The following is a 17,071-nucleotide window of genomic DNA, read 5'->3' as shown; positions in this document are numbered from 1 at the left end:
ATCAAATCAGTGTAGAAGACGTTTATGCCGTGTGTGCTCAGGGCAGCCAGATGAAATCAATCATTCATTTAACATTTATCGTGTAGGTTCTCTGTGCCGGGCACTATCCCAGATGAGCCAAGAATACAAAGGTGGGTGAGACAGTTGAGGTCCCCGCTCTCACGGAATGTGTCTTCTAATCGTGGGAAATAGAAAATAAGAAATAGTTAATAAGAAAGTTTCTGATGTTTGTAAGTGCTCAGAAGAAAATAAGTTTTGCGATTCAATTAGTTTATCCAGCCCTTCCTTCCCATTTCAAGAGGCTTTCCCTGGTGAAAAACTGGGTCTTTTAGGGATCCAGGAGCAAGAACCTAAAATTATTGCTTGAATAGGCAAATTGACAGACTCTGGGGATTTATTGGGGTGGGGAGGATGGGATTTTAAAACTTTGAGTATACAAATGTGACAGGTATAATTTAAACTCCTTCCTGGGACTGATACCAGGCATTGTCCACAAAGACACTGCCTAGTATTAACAATTAACTAGTAAAAACTGTGGTGGGCACTCCTTTAGCCAATTTCCACTCGTGTGACTCGTAGGAGGAACCAGCTCTCTCGATCCTCCTGTAAGAACAGGGCTGGTGCCATGAGGCTGAACGAGGCTGCCCACGCCGGGCCATCACTGCCCCAGGAGCTGAGTTTCATGCTTTCTGAGAATCAGAATTGTTTGTGCCTTGACATATTTGTGCCAGTTTTACTTGTTATTAAAATTATGCAGTTTGCTTCAATATTACGTGAACTGATGAAACATGAGTCTGAAGAGAGAGAGGGAGAGAGAATTATTACCATAAAATTTAAATGGAGTGCTTTGGAAATTCTCAATAATGCCAAATTAATGAGAAAATATTTGGAAAAATAATAAAATCTACACTGTTTTGCTCATGAGCGTCTTTAGGTTCTCACTCACGACAAAGAAAAAAATTGGAAACGAAAAGCAAGGTCTTATGGGTGTGGTTTAGGTAAAAAAATGTAACTTTGGAAACTTTCCAGTGAAATTGGTGAGGGAAAGGGCCGTGCCCTGCCACCAGTTTGGTGAATACATTTACATTTATTTCAGTTAAGAGATAATATTTGTAACATAAATGTATCCTTTTATTTCCCTCCCTGACATTTCTGATTAGCTCCTTAATTAGCAGTTCTGATTGTGTTGCGTAGAAGATTTTCACTGAATTGCAAGTTGTGTAAGTGCAACGGGGACTCACCATCCGTTTATTCAAAGAGCTCGAGAGCATAGTCCTAACACGATTAGATAAAGAATTTATGTGTCTTCCAATCATTCCTCAAGCTGAGCCAAATCTCCTTTCCCTCTTTTGCACAGTAGAAGCGAAGAAAATATTTTCACTTTTCAGCAGCATCTTTCTTTTGAGAGTATCTAAGCTCTTTAAGGGACAAATTTCTAATTAAGCAATAATGCTCATATTGCCCTAGAGGGTTGGACAGAGATATTTATTATCCCCTCACTGAGGATGTTAGACGCATGCTAGGTACCTAACAGATGTCTCCGTGTTGTCTCTCAGGAGAATTATGTTTCTGTTAATCTCCCTGCTACACTATGTCCTGTTCCCTATTCTTAATAATTCCCAGTATTACGGAGAACTCCGAGAACTTGAAAAGAGCACTGTCTGTGCCACTAACTCATGGGACCTTGGACACTTTGGTCTGCCTTTCTGTGCCTCAGCTCCCATATCTGTAAAATGAGGATGACGGTACTCGTCATAGCAGCCAACCAGATTGGGAAAAAAATATGTTTGTCTAACAAAGATGGAAGTTGTAGCTGCAGATAGTGAAACCACAGTGGCCTACATGTTTCATTTTGTTTATTTTATTCCCATTTCGCAATGTGGGCCTACTCTTTGTTATGGTATTTTTGATCATGTGTTAATTATAGGTTTTTGTTTGCACATTTATTACTGAGACCAGAAGTGAAAATCCCTCCCCAAAGGCTCTTATCTCACCTACTCACCTTTACCCTCTTGCAATGATGGTCCCAGATGCACAGTAAGAAATGTAAGGAAAGAGACAGATTATGGCCACGATAATGATCTGCTGTGCTCTGAACCACAAGATACTAGTGAGCAGCTGCCATTTTCTAAAAGTTTTGAGTGATTCATTGTATGTCTTCACTCATTCACAGAAGTATTGCTGATAATGGTCAAAAACAAAGTGAAATATATTAAATTTCCAACAATAGAGAATTGCTCAAGTAAATGGTGGTATTTCCATATGATGGAAGGCCATTAATAAAGAGATGTAGATGAATATTTATTGGTATAGAATGATAGTCATGATAATTAAGTGAAAAAGCAGCCCCAAATGGGTAATGTACAACACAATTCCATCGTTATTTTTAAAAAATGTATTTGAATAAAAAACATTTGGGGGCCGGTCCCTTGGCCAAGTAATTAAGTCCACATGCTCCACTTTGGCGGCCCAGGGTTTCGCCAATTCAAATCCTGGGCGCGGACACGGCACCGCTTGTTAGGCCATGTTGAGGCGGCGTCCCACATAGCACAACCATAAGGACCTACAACTAGAATATACAGCTGTGTACTGGGGGGCTTTGGGGAGAAGAAGGAAAAAAAAAATAAAATCTCAAAAAAAATATTTGGAAGGATATATAGTGGCTATCTCTGGGTAATGGAATTACAGAAATAAATTTTCCTTCTTTATACTTATCTGCATTTTCCAACTTTCTTTGATGGACATATGTTGCTTTTGGCAAAAGAAAAAATTAATTTAAATTAAATAGAATTCTATTGATGCAAAACCTACTTGTGGGAGCAAAGAACCACGTTTTGAAAAAAATAAATGCCAACTCTAAAAAAATGAATTAAGAATGGAAAATTTTTTAAAAATAAGAAAGATAGATTTCATTCTTTTAAAAGGATGGAGTCACTTAATGACAAATGTTTGAAATAAACCAAGTGCCAATTGTAAATTTTCTTCTTAGATGAATTCTATCTTAAATTGCTTCAAAAATGGACTCATTTCATGGCACATAGGCATGATATTTTGAAATATCTAAATTAAGCAATCATTAATAGCAACACTATGTAATTTTTTTCTTTTATGCCAAACCATCACTTTAAAACAAATCAGTTTTTAAGATGACGGGGAGATATATTTATTTTTCTTATTGGCTAGTTGGACGACATGGACCAAATAATTACAAATGTGATGAATCTTACAAAAGAAGAAATACAGGATGTGGAGGAGGAGTTAATCTGATCTGCAACATCTGTCCTATGTACAAGACATTTAAACCAAGATATGAAGTATGAGTAGGAGTTAACTGGGCAAAGAGTGGGTGTGGAAGAGCATTCTTTGTAGAGGGAATGGTATGTGCTAAGGCACTAAGATGACACTTTGCCACAATACTCTGGGATAATCAACCATCCACAACTCTGGCTTGAAACAACAAGCATTTATTTCTCTCACATTGGCCTGTGAATCAGCTGCAACTTGGCTGGGCTTGGCTGGACGCCAGGGTTCAGGTCTCCCTCCTTCTCTTTTGACCAATAGCTTCCTGGAACTTGCTCCTTTTATAGCACACGGCACGAGCACACAAGCGCCTTGGAGGGCTTGCGGCACTTTCAGGAACATTTCATTGGCTAAAGCAAGCTGTATGGCCATGCCCCAAACAAATGGGATGGGGAAGATATTTTACCCACAGTAGATAGTAATGTGGAGTCACATAACACAGGATGTAGCTGAATAATTTAATATAAGAAGGATGTGAAAAATTGTGAGCAATGATTCGATCAACCACACCTGGATTTTTCGAGGAATCCGTTGCCAGGATGGCTAAAGAATAATGAGTGAGCTGAGTGACATCACTGGCGGTCCTGTAATCGGCTGTCCTTGGGAACTTCTCGTTGGAGAGATTCCATACATCTACATATATATTTAAGCTCACTTTAAAAGAAAGTGACTTCTCCAACTTCTGCTTGAACTTGATTATTTCTAAAGAGTTGACCAACACTGAAACACCATGGTTATCCCGCAGAGCTGACACAGTGTCAATTGAATTAAGTGTTCCTCCTCTGTTGTGTACCAAGTATCGGGTCTCTGTGTGACAGCAGCACATTCAGAAGCTGTGCCTCAGAGGTGGTGAAACCGGTGGTTAAGCCCCTGAGCGAAGAGCCTTAAATTTGGTTGCTAGTCATTCTCCTGGAATGCAGGTCAGCTATTTCGTACACAGTGAATAGGATGGATCAGTCATAAACGTGAGGAAACGTCTAATTTGACTACTTTATCCCATGAAACACAATCTTCTATTTGGTCAGATAGTTTTGATAATGTCACAAGAATAGTTCAGGTTATTTTTACCCGTGGCTGTACAGATACATTCATTCGCTTTACAAGTGCCTGGTCTAACGCCTGAATGAACAGGTGTGGGGACATCAGTTGGCCAATTATAAATGCTTACAGTTCATGTGTTTAACAAGCACAAGCACTTTTTTAAAAAAGAAAATTCACTCAACACAGACAGCCACTGTATTATTAGCTATCGTGGTATTCTCCCACAGGAAACTTAACTCCAATTGTGATTTTTTTTTCCCCTTTCGCTGACAAGAAGAGATTACATAGAAATTGCTGCCTCCATGATGACCTTGTTCTGCAGCCTATTTTTCCCTTCATTTGTTCAAGGCTCAATTGTATAATCTTGAGGGTTTACAAGAGAATCTATTATTCTTTCTGACAATATTTATTTCCCATGAAAACAAGATTTTTGTTAGGTAACTCGAAGTGAATTTCATTATAAAGTATATGCCGTTTCAAGGGAAATCAGTGTTTGAAATAACTGAGATGGATTTGGAGCGATCAATCCCTTTGCCCTCATTCTGGTCACGGTTATGTAAGCGTTCTGCTTGGTTGCATTAGTGTATTTTATTACTTACTTTGCAAAGCAGCATTTACAGAAGGCTACAGTTTTCTGGTTCCTCTTTGAACAGACCTTGATTCCTCTTACTGGAGCAGCTCTTCATCTGTAGGTGTGTTTTCTTGCTCTTTTAGCCTGGCACCCCTTCAACAGTCAGCATCGTGTGTACATTCCAAGTGACAGCAGCATAGAGAGATGATATTCTCTCACACATTCCCTAAGTGGAAATGCGAGCAATGGGAAGAAAAAACAAATGCAGTCCCTAACTACCTCCGGATGGTTAGTGTTTTAAAGGGGCCGTGGGAATCGTCTCCCTGTTTGTCTGTTGAGGGGTCATTCCATGCATTTAAGAGTCGCTGATTTCCACGGGCAAATTGTGGAGCTTGATTACCCAGAACTGGCAGACAAAAGTTGGGTTTAATTCATGAGCTCTGCTCACAGTCTGTCATTTCCCAGCAGGCTATTTTTGTACAGCTAAGAAATTGATTTAGTTAGTTTTTCCTTTTGGAAAATGGAAATAGCAATATTATTTTTATGGCAGCTTTTAAATGTTTGAATGAGTCCAACCAAATGAAAGTTGTGGCTGCATCGCAATATTAGTAAAATCAATTTGATTAATATTTCTCTTCCAATTTCTCTCTGTCCCACAGAACAGACTTCTTTACCTAAACTGACCAAATTAACCGACAGTTTTGCCATTGTGTAGGCCCAATTATTTTCTATTGATGATGCTATGAAATGACTGTAAAGGGTGCATCTGATCTCCGTTTTCATGAAGTAATGAAGTATTAGATTTATGCTGAAACGTTTCTGTTTAATGATGAACATTTTTTTCAAGCTTAGCAGCTCTGCCTGTTAGTCCGTATTTTCCCAATCTTTATTATAAGTTTTAGTTCAGCTTCTACATGATACAGTTTGTAAGAGGTTTTAAAAATCGTTTCTGGAATGAGGCCCGATATACACATATAGGTAAATAATATAAAAGATTGATGAATTTAACTGACTATTTTGCCATTGAATAGACCCAAATTCTATAAGAGAATTACAACCCCAACTGATATGGACATATGGCTCTTAAACCTTCAAAATCTTTAGAAACTTTGGTGTCAACTGCTACAGCTTTCTTCAAAAATAATAGGATTATATCAGGTCATCTTTTTTAGCATGCTGTGAGATTTAAATAAAAATTCACATAGTATATTACTGAATTAAATTGTGTAGTTTTATACATTTTGACTAGATCTAAGTTAGCCTACTGCAGTGAGAGAACTTGAAGCTTAAAAGACCTGAATCTGAATTTTGTTCTTTTCTAGTCACGTGATCTTCAAACCACGACTATACTGAGTCTAATCTGTAAAATGGGCCAAGACTTGTTCCCCCGCCTCCTCGGGGTGTTAGTAAAATTCAAATGGTACGGTGGGTCAGGATGCTGTTTAAAAACTGTAAAGAACCATACAATGTGATTTTAAAGGAAAATTTAGACACTTTGTTTTCACTGTTACTGTTTAACACCAGTTAACTGTTCACTGTTTTACATATTGGAGTTTCTGGCCAATACAGGAAGAGAAGAAAAAAGGAAAAGGAGATATAAAGGTTGGATGAGCAGATTTAACCAGCAAACTAAAATAAGATTTCAGCAAGGATAGTGAATACCTGATCAGTTTTTAAAAGCTATTAGTCTTTATCAACTTCAGGAAAATCATCTAGAAAATATAATAGAAAACAAGATACCATTCTCAAACTGTAAAGTATATGGGAAATAACCTAATAAAGACTTTTCTCAGAAAATTTAAAAACTCAATTCCATATTTAAAAGAAAAGATCTGAGTAAATGGAAAGATATACCATGTCTTTGACATGTAAATACGTGTTGGTTTCCCTTACAATTTACCCGTAAGTTGAATGTTAAAATTATGGCAAGGTTTTTTGTGAGGTCCTCAACATACTTATTCCACATTTATACAGAGGAATCATGGTTCTTGACGTCTAAGTCAATTTTGAAAGAAAGAGCAGAGGACGGACTCATCCTCCCAGATAAAACCAGTGTGGAACTGGTGTAGGAGCAGTCCAATAGACCTATGGAAAAGAACAGAGTCGGCAACACCTCTGAGTCTATATGGGAACCTGCCATGGGATCAACGTGGCACCATAAATCAGTGGGCAAAGGATGAATGACTCCCAATCCACTAACTGGTAGTGGGGAAATGGATCATTATATAAAGAAGAATAGATTGGTTCACTATCTCAAGCACATACAAAGGAGAAATCCAGCACAGAAGTAAAATTACAAAGCTAATAGAAGAAGATACTGGAAGCCTTAAAGAAGATCCTCAAAATGCAAACCAGAGGTTGAAAATTTAATAGATCTGACTACACTTAAAAAAATTAACAATATCTATTAAAAGACAGACACAATAAGCCAAATCTACAGAAAGGTGAGAGAATGAGAAAAGATTTACAATATCTAAAATTTATAAGTGATTAATATCTAGAATATGCCAGGAAGCCTCAGTATCCCCAGTTTTAAAATGGAGATAATAATAATAGAAAGTGAAGTGCTCAGCTCAGAGCCTGGCATAGAGTTAATGCTTACTGTTTGCTATTGCTAGTTGATCTGTTCTTACCCTCTGTGACAAAATACATTTTGTGTTGAGCCATGATATGTGGACCCTGAACTTCCAGTTTCTGCATGGATTTACGTGGCTAGCTTATGGAGTTACAGAGAAATGTGTGTGCAGATATCTAGCCAGTCTCAATCACCACTAATCCTGTTTGATGAATGTCCCCGGATAAGCCAATGGTTAAAAGGAAAAGTGGAGATTATATTAGTGGCAGCTTCCATGACGCAGAGGTGAGCAAAATGCTGTGTGTATCACTGTAGCCATGGAACCAACTCCCAAGGACACCTGCCAGGTGATGATATGAGCCAAGAAGAGCATGCTTCATGGCTTGGGGTGTGAATCTTGTGACTGTCATATCCCGTCCTGCCTGAGGCTGGGGCTCAAGGGTGCTGTGTCCAGAGGACAGAGAGAGTAGGTGAAGCAGCTCCCCACTCCTTAGCTCTTTGTCTAGGTGTCAGGTATGACTGTTGTGGGGGGAGGGAGGGCCAAATGGACCAGCCCTTTCCTGCTGAGTTTCCGGGGGACTTCTGTACCCAGGGGCAGGTTGACAACAGAGAGATGGCTTTGCGTACAACCAACACAACCTGCTCTCTGAAAGAAGAGCTTTGTCTTTTTCTACTTTATGACCTCAGCTTTGGGGAAAGCTTTGGCTCCCCAAATGTAGCCTGAAAACATGGATGATGACGCAGGTCAGAGGCAGTGAGTGGCAGTCAGTGGCAGTGACCTGAGCTGAGTTCCCTCCTCGGGCTTGGGGGATGGATAAAGTAAGTTGCCCAGGGTCGTCCTGCTGATAGTGAAGGAAGGGAAACTAATGATAACTCTGTGCCAGGCACTGTTACACACTCTGTCCCCTTCAATCCCCTGCAAACCTGCGAAATGAACATTCTCATCCCAATTTTACAGATGTGAAAACTGCAGCTCAGACAGGAAAATTTGCCCCAAGTTACCCAGCTTGTAAGTGACCCGCTGGAATTTGAACTCTAGGTCTGTTTGACTCGAAGACCCATAGGCGATTATTTCGTTGGTTTTCGTTTTCACTGTTCCACTCTCTATCTGCGGACTCGGAGCGGAGGTGGATGGATCTATGGCTTGGTGGACTCCAGGTAAGGCCCATCCGTGTCTGATCTTGGCAGTTCACTTTGGAAAGCGAATTACATTTTCCAGTGCTGCATCTGAGCACATGATCCTGTGGTCAGCGGGTTTTAGGTGTGGCTTTGATTTCTCAGCAGAAACTGTGTTCTTGTGAAATACTGACATCCTTACAGTGTTGTGCTTTGCTTGTCATTCAGAGAAGCCTGCACTTTCAGGAGACACCCTATACACTGTAGATGGATTCCCTGGCAAGGAAGGCAACCAGGCAGGGCTTCCAAGACAGAAAGAGCTTGCTCCTAAGTGGAATTGCATTACTCTGTGCTTCTGGGATCTGACAGGTGCTTTGAAGATCTGGCTTTATTAGCCGCTAACAGAGACACCTCTTGTCCAAACATCTGCAACTGACTTTTTTTCATGCTTGAGAGATCACAGGTATTTTTGTACCAGTGCTATTGGAGGTCATCAAGATCGCCATAGCCGCTAATCCTATTCACAAGGGCTCCAACCTCATGACCTCATCACCTCCCAAGTCCTGCCTCCTGACACCAGCTCACAGGTTGGGCCTCAGCATATGAAATTTGGGTGACCCATTCAGTCCACAGCATCTCTGATCTGTCATTTACCAAGAGGACTATGTTACGTTCTCCCACCATGCTTATAGATTGTTGAATAAATCTTGTAATTCTGTCAAGTTTTAAACTTACATATTACAAAGCAGTGGAATTAAATGAAAAGATTTTTGACTTTTTAAAAGAAAAAAACAAAAGATTGCCATAGCTACATATTCTTGCCCCTGTCTCTAAGGCCTGTGGCAATAAGTAATAATGATAATAATCATGGTAGTGATCATTACAAACCATTTACTGTGTATTTGCTATGTGTATTCATTAATGTAGTAAGCTTATTTTATGTTCACAACAAGTCTCTGAAGTATGTGTTATTTAAGATTGTTTAGCTGCAGGTAACAGAAATTCAACTTCAATGGCTTAACCAAATGTGGGATTTATTTTTCTCATGGAATAAGAAGTCTAGCAGTACATACTTCAGGGTGAGTATGGGGGCCCCATGATGCTATCAAGAACCCAGGCTCCTTCTCTGGGAGTTTTCTTCCTCATGTTTCAACATGGCTGTTCTAATTAATGCATCACAACTGATTTTTAGGCAGAAAGAAGGAAGAAGGGCAAAAGCTAGGTGGCAAAAACTAAAACAGTGAATGCAAGCTGAATATGGCCCCTCTAACAAGCTTTCTCAGAAACTCTAGCTGGTACCTCTGGTTTCACCTCATTGTCCAGAACTGTGTTGCATGCCCACACCTAGCTGCAAGGGAGTCTGGTAATCCAAGAATGTTTAAGTGAGCCCCTTGATTAGAAAGGAAGAAAGGAGCATGGCTATTGGCTAGGTAACTAGCAGTGCCTAGCTCATGTAGTTAATATTTGTTCAAATTTACAAAGTAGGAAAATGAAATTAGAGAAGTTAAGTGTTTGCTAAACGTCCCCTAGCTAGGGAGTGACGGAGTTCTGACCTGAATCCATGTATGTCTGACTCTGAAACCACATTCCTAAAAGCTCTGCTAGAATTTGTTCCTGATGCTTGAGGGTGTTTGGGCTGGAGAACAGAGGACTTTAGGAGGCTCTCTTATGGAATAGAAAGGAGGATTGATTTGTTGGTTTCTTGAGAACAGTGTGAAGATCAACATATGAAAGATGTGGAAAGGCAGATTGTGGTACAAGGTAAGGAAATGATTTCTAACAATTAGTAATTAATTGTTCTATGGGCTGGGCAGCAAACTCTATTACCAGAAACGTTTGCATAGAGATTAAACTACCCATAAGAGGAGATTCCCTGAACTGATTGGGAGTTCAGGTCTTTCTTGAGTTCAAGATCCTGGATCTGGGAAACATAAGTGGCTGAGACAGAACAATCGTGATTAGAGGAAGGCTTTTTGGATTGAGCATAGAGGCCTCCTGATTTGTCAGAGCTAGGGCGACCATACAATTATTTCATGGTTCAAATCGGGGCATTTTTTAGAGTGAAAGTGAGATTCATTAGTACTCACGCTGAGATAAAAGGGGAATAGAGGATCATTACAGACCAAGTGGAACTTGTGGCTACGCTCGGCAGAGGCTTTTGATGAATAAAAGGATGAGGAGGATTGGATTTCATAGGCAGTGGGAGCTAGGGGAATGGTCAAAAGGACAGACACCAACAAGCCAAATCCCCCCACTTCTGTAGGCTGGACCTTTTGATAAGCTCTTCTTCGTCCATGATGAACTTTCATGATAAGTGTTGAAATCGATGGGCAGGGACTATGTGTGACTACTGAGAACATGTGCCTGACACAGACCTTGTGCCCTGAGTCTCCTCTAGCATGACTCATTTTTAAGAGACATTGAGCTTGGATGATGTTGTGTTCCTTATTGAGTCATGAATCTGGCTCATTCTAGACTGGGAAGGAAACTGGATTTCACATATCCTGAAATCCTTCTCAGCTTTTAAAAACTGCTTTTCTGGTTTGCTCAGTGACCTTGGGCAAGTCACAACCTCTCTCTATGCTTTGGCTTTTCCATTAGTGGAAATAAAATGGAAATAATAGTTACACAAGAGAAAAAAATGATTCAAGATCTTCCAATGAAAGATGCCGCATGAAACCAAGTGAAATTATTATTTTTATGACAGTTGTTAGCTGAACTGCTTTTTGTCCCATCCCCTCTCATTAGGCTACAGGGCATGGAATAAACACAGGTTTGGCCAGTGGCTGGTATTTGATGATGTTGGCACCGGAGATGAAAGGAAGGAATTTCTGTCTGGCTTGTGTTTCACTATTAACCTCCTCGAGCCTGGATCTCAGTGTCTGTTAGGGTGGAATCTCAGTTGGCGGTTTCAAGGCAGAGATGGCCTATTCAGGAAACCTTTTAATAATGATGCTATTAAAATATTGTCTTTATTCCTTCCTTAAATCCTTTATTCAATAAACACTGATTAAGTGTCTCTGGGTGCCTGGTTCTGTTTCCCAAGCATATAGCAAGATGCATAATGACAAACATTAAGCTCTCTGATGTTTGCTGAATCAAGAAATTTGTCAGAGATGTAAGATTTGGAGAGCTGGTCTTCTCCTGCGATCTTGCCTCTCTCCTATCTATCCTGACACATGGGAGACATTTCTAAGAGCAAAACTTCCCCTATTACCCATTTCTTAGAGAATCAAGACCAAATGTCTTAATATGGCACAGAAGAGCCTTCAGCCTTTGGTCCCTGCTTGCCTTTCTGTTTCATGTCTCACTGAGCCTCTTTTAGGATCCCTGAGTTCCAGCCATTGGGAATTTTTTATACGGCCTTGAATATATGGCAAATATTTTAGGTTTTGTAGGTCCTGTGGTCTCTGTTGCCACTCCTGGTGCTGCTGTTGTAGCAGGAAAGCAGCTATAGACAAAATGTAAATGAATGGGCATGGCTGTGTTCAAGTACAACCTTATTTACAAAGACAGATGGTGGGCTAGAGACCTTTTCCTCCCCCATTCATCTGGCCATTGTCCACTCAATTGTCACCTCAAGTCTGAGGGCTTTCTCTGCCACTCTGGGTGGAACTGGTAACTCACTACACTCTATTCCGTACATACCACTTGCTTATCTATGTTTTCTCGCCTAACCTGATTTATTGAGCTTGATTCCTTCATTCATTGATTCATTGATTTAACAATATTCAATGACCACCCACTATGGGACAGAGTTAATGATTTTCTAGTCTTTGTACAGCACCTAGCAGAAAGCGTGGCACATAAAACATGTTGAATACATGCTTATTGAACAAAAGGAGATAGAAAGCAATAAAGAAGTCCATCGTCAAAGATATATTCATGACTTTGGTGTAACCGCCCAAAGTGATGAATTGTCTTTATTGATTTTGAAACCTTTCCATCGTGTGGAAGGGTTTGACCCGTGGTCGTGTTTGGAGTTTTCCTTCAATGTTTCTGTTGCCTGGTCTGGAATAGATTGGTGGCTCCTACCTCATTTCATTTCTGAAGTCCCTGGGATCCTGCTTTCTGGTGACCCCAAATGGCAGGGCCAAGAGTAACACACCAACTTCCAAACTCCCACGTTGGTAGGTGACTGACTCATGTGAGTTTGAAGTTTCCCAACAAAGTGTCAACATAGTGCAGTGAGTTTCTTATTTTTACTTTTATTTTTATACAGAATATCTGTTTTTTCCATTGCTTTTTGAGAGAGCAGGGCTATCTGAGCAAAGGAGCTTAAACAACTCCCAGCATGAGGACATTGAAATTGCTTCCTTGCAGAGTCTAAACCTAGTTTTTTTTCATCCACAATCTCTGGCTCTTTGAAAGTGATCCTGAGGTAAATGTAAAAATGAATCTCTGTGGTTACTCATATTACAGAAATTATTTCATGGATCCATGGAGCCCCAAAATATTTAAAGTAGGGCTCAAGCTATTTTCTTAAATTTATAACCCATTCAAAATGTAAGCAGAACATTTATTGAATTGGTTGTCACCAATCGAACCAAAATGACTTTATTCACTTTCAACCTGGTCAGAAGTAGATTTTCAATGGTTACCAGGAAGGTTATGTGTTTGTGGTCAGAGGCAGAGAAAAGAAAATGGTTACAGCTGGTTACAAAACAAACAGAAAACCTCCGCATGGCTTCTCATGTTACAAGAGCAAATAAGAAAGGAAGCCAACTGAGGATTGTAGCACAGAGTGTGTTGGGTAAACACCAGAGACACTGGAGAATGTTCTGGGTCTCTTCACCTCGTTTTAAATATAAAAAGCCAGAGAAGGAGGTGGCAGCTGAACAGAGTACACGACTGTCGTTCATGAACTCACCCGCACAGGTTACAGAAAATCAAATAAATCAAAGTTCCATTGTGACAGAGTCCTTTTCACGGATGCATCCAGAATCTGCCTGATTTAACATTTTAACCTGACATGGTGACTTTTGTGAGGGAACCACGGTAGGAAGGAATGCTGTGCTTGTGTTTTGGAGGAGGAGAGGAGGGGGCAGGGTCATAAACTGACCTTTGATTATAAAAGAAAAATAAGGTAGTGTTGCTAAATGACCAAAGCCACAAAAGTAATAGTAAACACAGCAAGGGCAAAGTGGAGAACGGTTGGTGTCAGTGAGCTAACCCATTGGAACACTCACGCAATTTGCTGGCAAGTTCCTGATTTAGTAAGTTGTCACAGTGTATTTTGAATGGATTCATAACAATGTCTCTGTGCGTGTGTGTGTGCGTAGGTGAGTAAGACATTGGCAAATGAGTTTCATAAATAAATGTGCTCCTTGCCTGAGGTATTCAAGTTTAAAATAAAATTCTGTCTTCACTCGTTTCTGGCATAAACAAATACTTGACTTTTGGCAATTCCCATCAAAAGTTAAGTGTCTCCATTTAACAATGTTGATCACAATTAAAATTCACATATCCTTTGACTCTGCAATTCCACTCAGGCATCGATTCCTAGTTTTGTTCACCCATATGTGCAAAAAAATGTTTGCGGAAGCAAAAGATTAGAGACCACTTGTTTGTCTATTAGTAGGGGGCTGGGTAAAATTTGGGGACATTCATACAATGGAATACAACACAGCTGTCAAACTGAAAGAGGTAAATCTAACTATGGGTTTGTGATAAACTCCACAATATCCTGTTAAGTTTAACTATGGAGCAGAGGAGTAGGTATAAGAAAAGGGGGGTGCATATAACCTTGTGTGTACATAGAATATTTCTGGAAAGATACCCCAGAAATACAATAGAAGGTGCCTCTGTGGAAAAGACTGGGAGACTGGGTTCCAGAAGTCGATAGAAATTTACTTTCCACTCCAACTATTTTGCACTGTCTGAAATTTTTTTTGGTCAAGTACCGAGATCATTTTTCAAAAAGAATTCTAATGGAAATGTCCTTCTTCCCAATTAATTAAGGTTTGGCTGGTGGTGGTATCAGTGCCCAATGAAAGAGAATGAAATATATGAACTAAAAATGGTTTAAAAACCTACAGAAAAAGGCATCCTTCAGTTAAGTGTATATTTGGGAAGAGTATTTCAGTAACTAATGAATAATAATGAGCATTGATTCGGGCTGCTATTTTTAAGCTGACAGTTTGGAGTCCTCGAGAGCTGTACAGAAAACCGGTGCCTCTCCCCGGGAAGTCATGGCAAAGCCCTTTCATGTAGAAGGGTCACCCTGACCTAGAGCCTGCAGCATCATTAGTCAAAGTCTTCTAACTTACCTCTAGTATATTCTAATTCCGTAGCTCTGAAGGAGTCATCATTTTCTCGCTTTGCCTGTGGATGACTGAAGAATGCTTGGGAAGATAAATACCCCCTGATTTATTTACATTAAATACTATCCTGCTCGCTCCCAGGAGCTGATAAACTTGGTGGCCTTGAGAAACCAGTCACATGCAACTTCCCTCTGGAGTTGCGCTCATGTGGGGAAGATAAGCGCAGCAGCGTAGCCAGCACACATTCTTTTGTGAGACCTGCCTTTGAATCAGCGCTCAGTGTTTTGGGGGAGCGTATATGACGGTATGCCCTTCATTTAACCTGTAATAGCCTGTGTTATCTCTTGTAACGTTAGGTTTATTTTTAATTAACCCTTCATTTGTCTATGCCGTCTTTCTTCGCAAATAGCTGTAAGCACTTTAAGTGTTAAACTGGTGTCTTTGTTCATTCGGTTGTTCATTTACAGAACAAATATTTAATGCACAGCTACCACATGTGTGTGCTGTGCCCCAGGAGATGCTAAGATGAATAAGACATATTTCTTGCTTTCAAGCCGCTCCCAATCTACTAGTCTGATAGTTTTATTCAGATTTGTATCTCTCAAGGTTATTGACACAGAAAAAGACTCAAGAAGGTGATTAATAAATGTCGGTTGATTGAGAAATTGCTCAAGCTATGAACCTAGAACTCTGACATGATACTGTGGGTTCACGTTAAAGTTTTGCTGATGGGCTTTCAGGAAATCACCAGACAATTTCTCGAGACTTCTTCAATAATAGCATTTAGAAAGGTAAGATCTTTCTAGGATTAGACGCTTCTACTGAGAATGAACTCTTTTAAGCCTCATGTTGAGGACAACAATTATTCTGGCCCAACAATAGCCAGGGTTATAAGCTCCTTAGGAAGCCGGCCCCTTTTCACACGGACAAACGGCTACTGGCTAACAAAGGCCACAGGAAGAGGGACAGCAGTCAGGGATGTTAAGGTCTCCTGAGCACCACTCACAGCCTGGGACTCCACAGGCTTCACTTCATTCAGTGAACAACCACCACGGGAACATGGTGATATCAATGTGAAGAGAAAGAAACGAGCCTTTTTGGTATCAACCTGGTGGTTGGTAGGTGACAGATACATTTGCATGTATGTATGCATGTATTTATAATTTAAAATTTAATATTTACCAAACCTTCTTCTAGGTACTGGGTACCTAAAGAGGTGTAAGACATAGTGTATGCCCTCAAGGAGGCAAATGATATAAAGAAACGCATCCAAAGTTAAGAAACCACACGAAAATTATGCAACACTAAACTGCTTGGTCCATTTGTTGTTGTTAGTGCCATCAGGTCAATTTCGACTCCTAGCGCCCCTGTGTACAGCAGAGCGGAACCCTGCCTGGTGTTTTTGTGCCATCCTCTCACCTTCCCGTGCTGTATCAGACAATGCTGCACTGCTGTTCATAGTATTTTCAAGGCCAGTTCTTTTGGAAGTGGGTGGCCAGGTCCTTCTTCCTAGTCTTTCTTGGTCTAGAAGCTCCACTGAAACCTGTCCACCATGGGTGACCCTGCTTGTATTTGAAATCCCAGTGGCATAGCTTTCAGCATCACAGCAACACACAGCTGCCACAGTATGACAACTGACAGACCAATGTTGTGGTTCCCTGACCAGGAAACGAACCCTGGCCATGGTGATGAGAGCATGGAATCTTAACCACTAGACCATCAGGGCTGGCTGCTGGATCCACACTGAACATTTAACGCAGAGTTTCCTAAAATGTGCTCATCATTGGTGACATGCAAGATGAACTGAGTGTTAAGCAAACGGCTGAAATTTTCATCAGGTATTTATTTTCACATGCATTAGAAAAGTCTATAGCTACCATATCAAACCCTTGAGTATATGGATATTCCTTCGTACTGGGAGGCTGCCTATAAAAGTGAGTTGATTTAAAGATTATCTAAAGGAAAATATCAAGTAAGTAGCCAGAAATAGGGATGTGGTTCAGGGATGTGGCAATGATTCTGCAAGTGTTATCTGAGTGACCTGAGTTTGGGAAACGCAGAACAAGGCCAATCTCTGGGATGCAGAGAGGGTAAGTGAGTTGTTTGAGGTCAGGAAGCCAGCAGAGAACATAGACCAGAACCTGGCCGCCTGACTGGTCCTCTGCCCCTATAGCCTCCTTCAATCACCAGTTCCTATTTTGCAGA

The sequence above is a fragment of the Equus asinus genome, chromosome 4 (assembly GCF_041296235.1).
Source record: "Equus asinus isolate D_3611 breed Donkey chromosome 4, EquAss-T2T_v2, whole genome shotgun sequence".
Lineage (NCBI taxonomy): Eukaryota > Metazoa > Chordata > Mammalia > Perissodactyla > Equidae > Equus > Equus asinus.
Note: the sequence above shows the minus strand (reverse complement) of the source record.